Below are 11726 nucleotides of genomic sequence, written 5' to 3'. Positions count from 1 at the left end.
AGCTAGAAGCCCTGAAGTTAGCATAACTTACTTAAATTGTGACAATTTTGTGATTTTTCTGCATTTATGTGTTACTGGATTTACTAGACCAACTGTACCTCTCACTTTAAAGTGCTGTAAATCTGTGGTAATTGTGCTGAGTTTGGAAGATCGCCAGAGGCATTTACAAGTCAAATAAAGGACTTGGCCCCAATTAGCTCTTCACTGCTGTGCAATCTTCATTATGCACAAGATATTGAAGGCAATGTCTTGTCAGTTTTGAAGCAGGTTGGAAACAGAAATAATTTTCCTGGAGACGAAACAGCCCAGGCCATAGTAACAGTTTTATTAAGTATGGCACTGAAAATTTAGGCAGACCATGGTGGAGCCACTCTAAGCAGAGCTGGACAGCTGGGTAACTCAGGGAAGGGATTTAGTGAAGGTGTAGAAACGTCTGAAAACGTCCTGGAGATGGCAAAAAGGAAATTTAAAGGTGAAGATGATGCAGAGAAAACCTGGAGGTAAAGAACACCCCAGGAACAAAGATGAACACTTCTTGACCTGGATTTGATTTTCATCATCTTAAGAACACTTAGAATAGTGTTCTATTAAAATGCCAAAAGGTGAAGAGAAATGCTAACAAAGCAGGAATATTTATTTTTAAAATCCTGTGATTGAAGAGTTGAGGAATGATCCTGATCATTCTGCTTGAGAGGATCTGGAGGAGTGAATCAGCACTCATGTCAAGGGGAAACAGAGAAAAGAAACCATGTTTAGGCTGATGCTCAGAGTATTGAATTGTAGAAGGCTGTAAGCCACTGAGATAACTCCACTGTAGAAATAAAGAAACTTAATTTTTTTTTTTAATTCCTGATTTTGTTTTTTGTATACTGCCGACTTGAGTTTGTTACCGGGGTTTGGGGGTGCCAATTAGTGGTTTTATTCTGCATGGAAATTGAGAAGAGATCATTCTTAATAAATCCCTTCATCTGCAGGAGTACTTAAAATCAAATAACATTATGAAGGCTACTTGAGATAGACCTCCGTATTTAAAAATCAAGTTGTGTTTACCAACATTATTCTGACACATATGACTACAGGCACTGCACTCTAAGTATCTTTATTCAGTAATATGGAGAAGAGTCCTTGAATTTGATGGGACATGTTCAATACCTATTCTCACAAGCCTCTTTTTCTCTAAAAGTTTCCAACTGTATTGTAACTGGGAGTTAGCCGGAAGGGCTGGAGGGGACTGCAAGGTTGGAGGAGGTATCGGTGGGTGCTTGGTCGGGCTGGGGGGGGGGGGGCAAGTTATCAGTCGGCTGGTGGTGAGATGATGTATTCTCTTCCCTTGCTATTTCCTTTATCATTATTATTATTGGTGGTAGAAGCAGTGATTTGTGTTATACCTTAGTTACTAAACTGTTCTTATCTCAATCTGTGGGAGTTGCATTCTTTTCGATTCTCCTCTCCGTCCCTCTGGGAGTAGGGGGAGGGAAAGAAGGGGGGAAGTGAGTGAATGAGCCCCCTGCCTGGTTTTAAACCACGACAGATACAAATATTAATATTTTATTTGAGTTATTCAATATGTAGACTTGAATTGATGACAATATCTACTGAAGTAAATGAAACATTGAATGTTATTTATTCTTCCAACAATGGAAAAATCTTCTGGTCAGGTGTGTGCAGGGACCAGAGCCTTTGACTGAAGATAAATAGTAAAAAAGAAAAAAATAAATTATCTACTTTCTTTGGACCTGCAACGACAGCAGGATCAGGTGCATTCTCTTTTAAGCCAACTGTCAGCATTGTTGAAGTTCCAGGTAAGCAGTGTTTTTTCTCCTCTAATGAAAGGAAAGCTAGAATTTGCTGTGGAAGCAAAATGGTAAATAAATTTAACTAAAAAAAAACATGGGAAAACATTTTAATATCTTCCTGAATTTAGTATGAAATTTTCAAAATAGTTTTCATTGTTTTCAGAGGTGTTGAGAGGCTTTTCTTTGCCCTTTCTTGAAATAAAACCTTGGAGTTATAAAGGTTGTAAAATCTTAGTGTTTACTTTTAGAATGGGAATCCTTATTGCCCAATGTTATATTTAAAAGCAGAAATAAAGAGATTATAGAAACAGTCAAACATCATGGCCACTTTGTGCCTAGTCAGATTAAAATTATCAGATTGACTTTAACATGAAATTTTGCTCTTCTACAACAATTGTCCACATTTACACGTCACCTGAGGCTTTTAGTTGCTTGTACTTTGATTTCTGTTGAGGAGACCCCAGTGATGACAAAGCCCAATGAACTCGGGAAATCACAACTGGGCTGATTGATATAAACCATCACACAAATAGTTGGTGTTGAAAACTTTTAAGCAGCAAATAATAACATATATTCCCAGATTATGAATAAATGTGACCATGGTAGGTAACCACAGAGTAGTTCCATCCTAATGGAGTAAATGGATTCAGAAATGAAAGAAGAACAAATGAAAAAAACCCACTGATTACAAGAAAATTTATGTTTTTCTTCGGTTTCATTTTAGTGAGACCAATTTATTTCAAACGTGACCTTTGCAGTGATGAATGCACTTCCTACACTTCCCTTTCAATGTCATAAAGTCCATTTGCATTGTCTTAGAAAGAACATCACACAGTTTTGGCAGTCTGCTTAGAAAAATTTTCAACTATAAGTGGAAGATTCAACAATACATCAATAAAAAGAGATAATCCTCTTCCCTGCACATGTTCTTTCTCCAGTATAAAAGACATATTTTTCTTCACCTTTGTTTTTATAGATGAGAAAAGAAGATTCTTATTTAAAATGGGATGTTCTACTTTAATAAAACCATCTTTATCTTCAAAATTATAACATCAATTATTCTGATTTGCAAGTCAGTCTCTGGAATAGGATGGTGGGATACAATATCCTGAGTTTCAGTTTTTGATATCAAAGCATATCTCAAGCTAAACATTACAATTTAGGAACTGCTTGGGAAGACGTATTTATGTCTAAAAAAGACAATCTGGGTAGGATACTTGAAAGTTTTTACTGGCCTTCTAATGTGTGAAAAAGAAATGGAAACTGAAAGGAAAAGAGACAGAACTTGTGGAAGTGGAGACTGCAGGAAACAGCCCTGGCTTTCAGTATGTCATAGACCGAAATATGTTGATAGCTGAAGCTCCTTCCTGAAAACCCTGAGGATCATGAAAGTCTGAATAATTTTCATTTTCATATCTTTTAGTCTTGTCCCAACACTTTCAGGTTTGAAAATGATACACTGGATCATTTCTGGAGAAATGATTCTGAGGATGAACCTCACCTAACTGGGAACCATGGGGGCTGGTCATCTGGAACAGAGCTATATTCATGGGAGGTCCCACTCTCCAGCTGAAGTATGTCATATGTCCACTTTCATCACTGAGAGGTTTTTAGGCTCATTCAAAAATGGGTTTCTGAACCTCACTCATATCTGGAAATAAGTTCTTGCAAAGGGTCTCAGCATTGCCTGACCTTGCATACTCTGTGCTTTAGCGTGACAGTGCTAGTAGTTTTCCCTTCATGGCTATGTGTGAAAAATAGTGCATTTTTGAGCGTCATATTCTGAATTGGGGTCAGGAAAACTTGGGCAGAACGGGATTCAGTCTTTAAATAAGCTCCTCCTGGGACCCAATGTCATAATTTTGGAGGAGGCATCTACAGTAAATGACTATGCTATGGTCTCCATCCTTTCCCCTGAGGCAGGCTGGACCCAGTATCTGATTATTAAGCATTTTATTAGGATTATTTTCTTGTTATATTGTTAGAGACTTGGAAATGCTTTTTCCTTTATTGCATGCTTGAAAGACCAGAGTATGTGACAGCATGAAGGACATCCCTGCTACATGGGATTCAGGGATCGAGCTAGCGCATATGGGAGCTAGTTTAAGGCTCAGCAAAAGACAGTAGAACATACCATTTTACTGCAAACTCCAGAAAATAATTTTATTTTCTGTTTTGGAGGGGAGAGAGAAAATTGCATTGCCTGAGGCTAGAAAATAATGTGGTAATAGAAATGGTGTACTATGCTAGTAGTTCTGCAAGTGTACTCTAAATGAATGAACAAAAAAGAAACAACACAACACAACCAACCAAACAAAAAACGAATAACTGAAGTTTTGTGAGTAGCAAAACAAGTTATATTGATGTTAATTAAGACTTCTTTCTTCCTGCTTGCAACTATAACAGTCTTAAGAAAACCTGACAATATCTATTTCTTATTTAACAAACTTCCTTAACTTCCTCTTTTCTACTGATTTAATACTACCATATAATTCTGTTCCAGGACCTTTACTCCTGATTTATACCAGGTTAAGCAAGAAACAATGAAGTCAAGATCTTGGTGGAAGATATGAAATGTAAATTGCTGCCAGTTTTCTGCTGAGATAAGACTGAGAGGTCTGGAGGTTATCAGAGAAATGGCTTGACCACATAGAAGATAGAGTTGGGCAAGCTGAGCTTGTCCTGGACCTTGCCTGGAACTTGCTGGCCTGAAGCAATGGCAACAGAATGGGATAGGTTTGAGGGAAGGAGGAAACTTAGGTGGGGCAGAGACAATTGCTTCTGAACTGCTGCCTCAGGTAGGTGAATGGGAGGACTGATCTCCCTCTCTTAGTGCTTGTGCAACATTTTTCATCCTCCTGCTAGTACCCTAGTAGTGCAGAGAAATGCTCATTGCCTTGGCTGCTTGCATGCAGCTGTGCCCTGCTGGGGTAAAACATAAAGAAATATCAACCTTCACAACTCGGGAGTAACTGGGTTTTGCCCTACTTCCAATCAGTGTCTTTTTTTTTTTTTTTTTAAATAAAATTAAGTCTTTCAAATTTATTCCCTCTTCTGGGATGGACAAAGCTGTTGCTGTCCAGCTCACCTGTGAGAAACTGCTTTCTGTAGATTGACAAGATCTACAGAGAGAATGCCATGTGCAGCATGAAAAGTACAGCAGTCAAGGACTCTTTCAGCCAGATGCCTGCAGTCTCATCAGCCCTGCATTTATCTGAAAATAATTCTCCCTACACACATTGTTCCAGGTGATGATTTAAAAAAAAAAATCTAGATACAATCTACTACTTCAGTTTTGTACTGAGACTACATTACAGTGATTTTCTTCACTGAAAAGTTATCTCTTGAGTGTAATTATCTAATCAGTGATGATCATGAAAGTGACTAAAGACAATAACCTATCTCAAAATACATAAAGCTTCTGTTACAAGTTTTGCCGTTGGTTTATTCATCTGCAGCTTACAGTTTTATTCTTTTGGAAGTTTCAGAAGAAGTGTTTTATTCTCCTCAGGCAGACTTACCTGTTCTGAAATTCAAAACTAATACATTTGTACAGTTTGTGCATCCGTAAGAGGAATGGCATGTCTGTGCTTTGCAGTGCAATCCCTTTGACAGATCTTGCAGTCCTAGTTCTGCAAGTATGTATCTGTTATGAGAATGAAAAGCAGAAGTGTGCTCCAGGGAGTGAGAAAGATCTGCTGACCTGGAGCCAGTCAAATCTGTGAGCCATTAGGACTGAGAACTTCATAAGCCGGGAATACTACTTAACAAAGCATAAATTAAAACTTTGGAGAGATCAATTTATTAAATGTGTAGACCATCTGTGATTCCTAGTTTAAAAAGCACTTTAACACTCATAAAAATGAGGCATGTCTCAAAGCAATATCTAATGGCTTTGGAAGATTCATAAATTTCAGTAACAATACACCTTTGAGCACCCAATGTACTTAAATGGCAAAAGTATACTATAAGGAACTCCACTACAAATTCAGGGCCCATGTAGGTGGCAAAAGAGAACTAATTTTTAATAGGTACTAATTTGAAAGTGTGGATTGCAGTTTCTTTGATATGACTGCAGTTGAGTTTTACTCACAACTTTCAATTTATGGGAAGACAGATACTGACATTTATCATGATCTGAAGGCAGGAGTTTGATCTTGTGATGCCTCATGAGTTATAGGGCAAAGATTTTATTCTGGGCTGCACCATGCTGGGACCATAATCTTGGGTCTACCAGAGAGGTAAAACCTCAGTTTGCTATTAGCAATAATATTGCTTTAATTGACTTTCATCTAAGATCTTAGAAATGCATGTTTTCTATCCAGTGGCATGTAAGTGTGGCAGAGATCTTCAAAGGATGCTATGTCACTCTAATAAGAGCTTCTGGCAGTCTGTATTACCATACCAGCTTGCAGGTAAATCTCATATAATCAACCATTTTGGTACAACAATTTTGGCTGTACTTTGTTTTGCATTTTTATGAAATTGGCATGATCTGTTTTCTTCTCATCAGTTTTGGTGATGTGAAAGAGTTATACTGATGCTATTTGAATTAAAATGGTATAAAATTGTCCAGATAAGAAAAGAATCAGGATTTGCATATTATCAGTACTTTGCTGCAAATAAGTACATTTGAAAAAGCAGACCATGATCTATTATCTAAATCTAAGATATTTGAGCTATTAGCCCTGCAGCAATACCTCTGATCCCCTTTCTTTAAAAGAGGTAATTGTAAAAAATCCTGTTGTGTTTGGGTGGGCTAATGACTTTTCCCTTCTTTTTGTATACTTACATATGTATATATTACATGCGTGTAAATGCACCTGCTTTATCTACAGATGGACATGAAGTCCGTAATACTTTATTAAGCAAAGTCAGTAGTAGTCTACCTTCTCTGTAAGGACTTTCATTTATGTACCTGCAGGAGAAAGATAACAGGCAGTTTTTCTTTTTTCTTTTGATTTATTAGGAAAGGATTATTCCTGGTGGAACTAAGGAGTGGGACAATAAATATTTTTCTTCAGACAGCCACTCACATCTATCTGCTTGTTCTGTTTACAAGACAGACACTGAAATAATAACAGAAGCATATGGACTGAAAAATTAACAGGTTTAAATAAAAACATAATCCATTCTTTATTAACTGATATGCAGTCTGCTTTATTCGGTGTATAAGCTTTATATCTTAGCAATGCAAACAAATCAGTGTGGGTTTGAACTTCCTTTCTCCTGCAGTCCTTGAGCTCACCCTTACTAGGTTGCCTAGTACTTTGGAAGAGAAAATGTTTTTACTGCATTGTTCCTTTTTTTTTGTTCAACATTTCTCTCCAGGGCATACAAAATCCTGCAAAAAATCCAGGTATTAATCCACGGAGATAATAATGCCTCACAGCACATCTAGTGCCTCCTCACAGGGTGGTACCTACAATGAGTGCCTCATCCTCTCTCTGGTGCTCATCCAGAAGTAAAATCACAGATCTTCCAGCACCAGAGTGTGAGTGCAATCTTTAACTACTTATCACAAGTGTTTTCACTGAGCAGGGACATGTTGATTGTCTCTAGTTGTCGGGAGTTGCCCAATTCTTGCAGAGGGAGCAGCTTGATGGGTGAACCTGCTGCAGGCGGAGGGACTGCAGAAGAAACAGACCAGTTAAAGTAAAACAGAGGAAGAATCTGGAAAAAAAACATTCTTGTCTGCATTTGAACCAAATAATGGCTAGTAATGCTGCTTACTGGTCATTGATAGGGATTCCTCTGGATATTAGAAGCAAGCCCTCACTAGGCTTTATCATCTAGCTAAGATTACTTAGACTGTAACATAATTTGCAGTTGCAATGTATGTATAAATGCTGTTCGAGTGCAGCCAATTCTGTCAGAAGAAACATATTGCATATGCCAAAATCAGTCTAACCACAGCTATCCAGCCCAGCTGGGGGGCACATTTTCTGGCAGCACAAATCTATTAAAACTGGAATGCCTTGGAAGGGAGGAAGGTGAGCCTTCCCTTTGCCCAGCTGCACAAGGGGTAATGGCTTCACAGGGGTGTGGTAAGAGTTAAAAAACAGTTAAAAAGAATTAAACATTATGTTTCCAATATGTTTCAATAGTTTTGGGTAAGATTTGCTGTAGCAATGAAAATGAAGTTAGTGTCATGCTAAGGCTGTCCAAGTCCAAGACCTCAGAATGAGACAGAGATGAAAGCAATCTTTGGAGTTGGACATTGTAAGTGCGTGTTGGATCTGGAAAATCTTTGTCCTGGTGCTTAGCGTTAATATGTTTACTTTATGACAGTTTATATCTTGGGTACCACTGAAAAATTAGCAAAGAGGAAAAGCAATGTGCACGTGCCTTCTCTAATGCGTGCACATATAATTAATCATTTTATGCAAACTGAGGAAATCGTGCAGTGAAGGTGCAATTGCACCAATAGGAAATGGACCACTTTAAGAGGTCTTTGTTGTGCTTTTTTTCAGTGTGCGTGGGGTGTCTTGAAATGGGGAAGGCTTATTATATTAATAACTCAGGATACAGCAAATAAATAAAATGTGAGACAGTTAATCTAAATTTAAGTGCCAGGGCTTGAATCCAGCTTCGAAGGATAACACAGGAAACTCCAAAACAGTTGGAGTTGCAGAAAAAGTTTATCTCAGCCTTGCCTTCTGGCAGTGAAGGATGGGGGGGTCCTGGGACTGATGGTTTATGCAGCCACAGCAGCACAGATGGATCAGATTGGCAGCTGAGCTGGGTCTCTACCTCTTCACTCACCAAAGCCCACGGCAGGAACACTGCAAGCTGAGAAGGTGGCACAAAACTCTAAGGGTCTTGTAAGAGTTTCCCAGCTAATTTTTAGTCATGGGTTGTTTCACTTCCAAGGGGGAGGACACCAAAGGGGAAAGAAATCTGCTTGAATGATGTGGTCTCTGCTTCTTCTGGATGTGGCTTGGACCTTCCTCTGTTGCACACTATTGCAGAGAGGTTCATGCAATTAGTTGATCATAAGGATCATCAGATTATTTTAAGGTCTATGCTAACAACATGTACTGACAACGGCTCTTGTGTGTGTGCTAAGAACAAGAATGATGAATGTTCAATGTAATAGCTCAGAAATACACATTTATCACACTTCATTTCCTATGAACACGGTGGTTCTAATGAGACATTTTTTACATATAACAAAGCAAAAGATGAATCTTACCATAAAACACCCACCTGTAACATTCAGCATGAATGAGTGTTAGCAAGAGCTAGTCATTTCTGAAAGCTACTCACAAGTGTAATTAAACTCTTTAAAGTAATGACTCCACAAGAAATAAGACGCTTTAAAGAGGAAAGTGATTTTACACTCCCTCCTCCTATTTAAGAAGCCTCAGGTGTATTATATAATCTTGCCAGGCTGTTCTTTACCCACAAGTTCTTGTGCAATCTGGTACTCTTCAGCTGACCAACATCTTTGCACTGAGATTTGTATAGTAATATGTTTGCAGACTCTGGGGTGATTTTTAGTTATTGACGGAGTGAAGTGGTTCAGATATTTTATTGGTTTTGGATATCCAGCTGGCATGTCCCAAATATCAGTAGTATAATGGGGTTTCTGAAAATAATAAGAATGGCGTAGTACATGAAGGTAGTAAAAAGATCACTAGAGGCCAATATGGCTTCCTTAATAAAATTGTACGGTACAGATTTTGTAAAATACTTAATATTTTGCAAAAGCCCCATTAAAAATAAGTGTGTTTAAATGCAGGAAGAGGAAACAGATCTCAAACACTTAGCCTTTAAGATGTAATTTCTGTAGGTTCATAATTTATTTTCAGCTGGTGCTTTTGTTATTCACTCACATTTGTCTTGCTGCTCTGAATTTTTAGAGTAAACTGTCCTTGTTTTTAGCTCAGGGATGTTTTTGGTCTGATGTTTTTCCAAGAGCAAAAATTAAATTCACTTTCCCTCTTTGAAATTCTCTGAAAGTTCAAATTCCTTCTGTCTCTATTTGAGACACAGGCAGCAAAGTGCTGTGAAAAGAGATGTGGAATGTGAGTCAGTGGATTTTCTAAAGAAATATTTCCAATTTGGTGCCATAAAGGTGCTTTTTGGTCTGTTTTCCTGATCCTATTTCCAGATCCTAGGGAGCTGACTTTTGTTTCCTTCTCTCTGCCCCTTGTTTTTGTGTTGGGGTATGTGAATATGCAGATACACATGTAAAGATATGCGTATTTATACACACTCATGCATGCACACTGTAAATACATTTGCTGTAAAGATAGCACAAATGATGCCATTTGTAGCATGTCACGTAGGTTCTCTATAATTCCTCCTTAATTTTTGGCCACTTTCCACATTGTACCTGCTTTGCAAAGGCATTCTTTCGCTATTGTTCTTGGAGCTGAGGTTGCTTTGGATGATAGTTCATTCCCTTCCACCCCAAGGTTAAAAACATCTTAGACTTTTAGAGATTATGTTCTCAAGCCACAGTAGTCACCAGGAGAGGAATATATTGTTTTGCTCTGCAGATTTGGAACACATTTTTATATAGTATCTGCCAACACTTAATTTAACAATATTTCAAACATCATATATTGAATTTCTGGGAGTTATCCAGCTGATGTGATTTTTTTTTTTTTTATAGAGACATTGCTTCAAATTTGGGAAAGATATTATTTCATTGATCACAGTTCTAGTAAGATTAATTTGTGCTGCAGCCATTATTACAGATTTACATGCCTTTCTCACATATCATTTGATAGCAGGTGTGTAACATTGAGACACTTTTCTGTTGTGTCTCTTTTCCTGCTTTTCCCATAATATTGCTGAGTTCCAATTCATCAAGCTTTGATTTACCCACATGAAAAAATTAAACATATTTTCTTGTCTCCAGTATTACTGCATCAACTATATTTCAGAGGAATGGAAGCCATTAAATGTGTTTTGTGTTTATGTCAGACAGACAAATGTTTTGTATTTCCTTTCCTGTTATGTGATGTAGTCTCAAAATAAATTAAAGGGAAAGACTCAGCTTATTGGACTCATTTCATTATTTTCTTAAGCTAGAAAAGAATTTAGCAGTGCTACTTGATATTAAATCCAATTTTCTGCAGTTACTTTTACCCTGCCTTCAGCTTTTTTTTTGATTTTACGTGTTTCTTCCCCTAGTTGACCAGTGAAGAATGAGGTTGCAATATATGAAAGTGACCCTTCATTGCCAGAGACCTTTGGTTCTTGATTTTGCAGACTCCCAGGCACACTGCCGTAATTCCATGTCAGGCATACTGTTCATTATGAACCATGTAGATGTATTCAGACACAAAAGGTAGCACTGAGACTATACCCTGGAAAACAGCTTTTTTTTCCGTGACAATGTCAGGTCTCTCCGTAAGTACATCTTTTCCCTTTTCTGTTTCTGAAAGCACACGGAAATGAAGCAAAAGAGTAGTCTAAGAAGAGAAGCTTTAACGCCCACCCTCAGGATTTCAACAGTATCTTTTGCAAGATCTGTGACTTGGTCATGCAAAGGGCTGTCAAAACTTCATTTGATTTTAAGATGTTTGCAGGAAAAATAATTTCCATGTGTGAATGATCTAAGCTTATAATTTAGACTACTTTGTATTATTCTTTAGCTAAAATAAATTTATACATTTAATTTATGTAGGCTTTGCTGTGTTTCCTACTGAAAACTACTAACGTAGGTTATCATTTGTTGTATAAAATTATTGCTTTTGTAGAATAGTAACTATAAGCAAACTGCTAGTCATTACATGTACCAGAGTATTTTTTAAACCAAGGGTTCCTTAGTGCAGTGTATTTGTTTAGTGGATACATGGTGGTTTCATGTAATACCAAATCTCTTGAGATTCCCCAAATTTTTTTTTTTCACAAGGAAAGAACTCAACCATGAGAAAGTTACCACTTCTCTCTCCTATTGTTATTACTCCCATT

This window comes from Pezoporus occidentalis, unplaced genomic scaffold, assembly GCF_034315485.1.
Source record: "Pezoporus occidentalis ecotype Australia unplaced genomic scaffold, CSIRO_AGI_Poc_V1 ctg170, whole genome shotgun sequence".
NCBI classification, from domain to species: domain Eukaryota; kingdom Metazoa; phylum Chordata; class Aves; order Psittaciformes; family Psittacidae; genus Pezoporus; species Pezoporus occidentalis.
The sequence above is the reverse complement of the archived record's forward strand: the minus strand, read 5'-3'. Positions refer to the sequence as shown.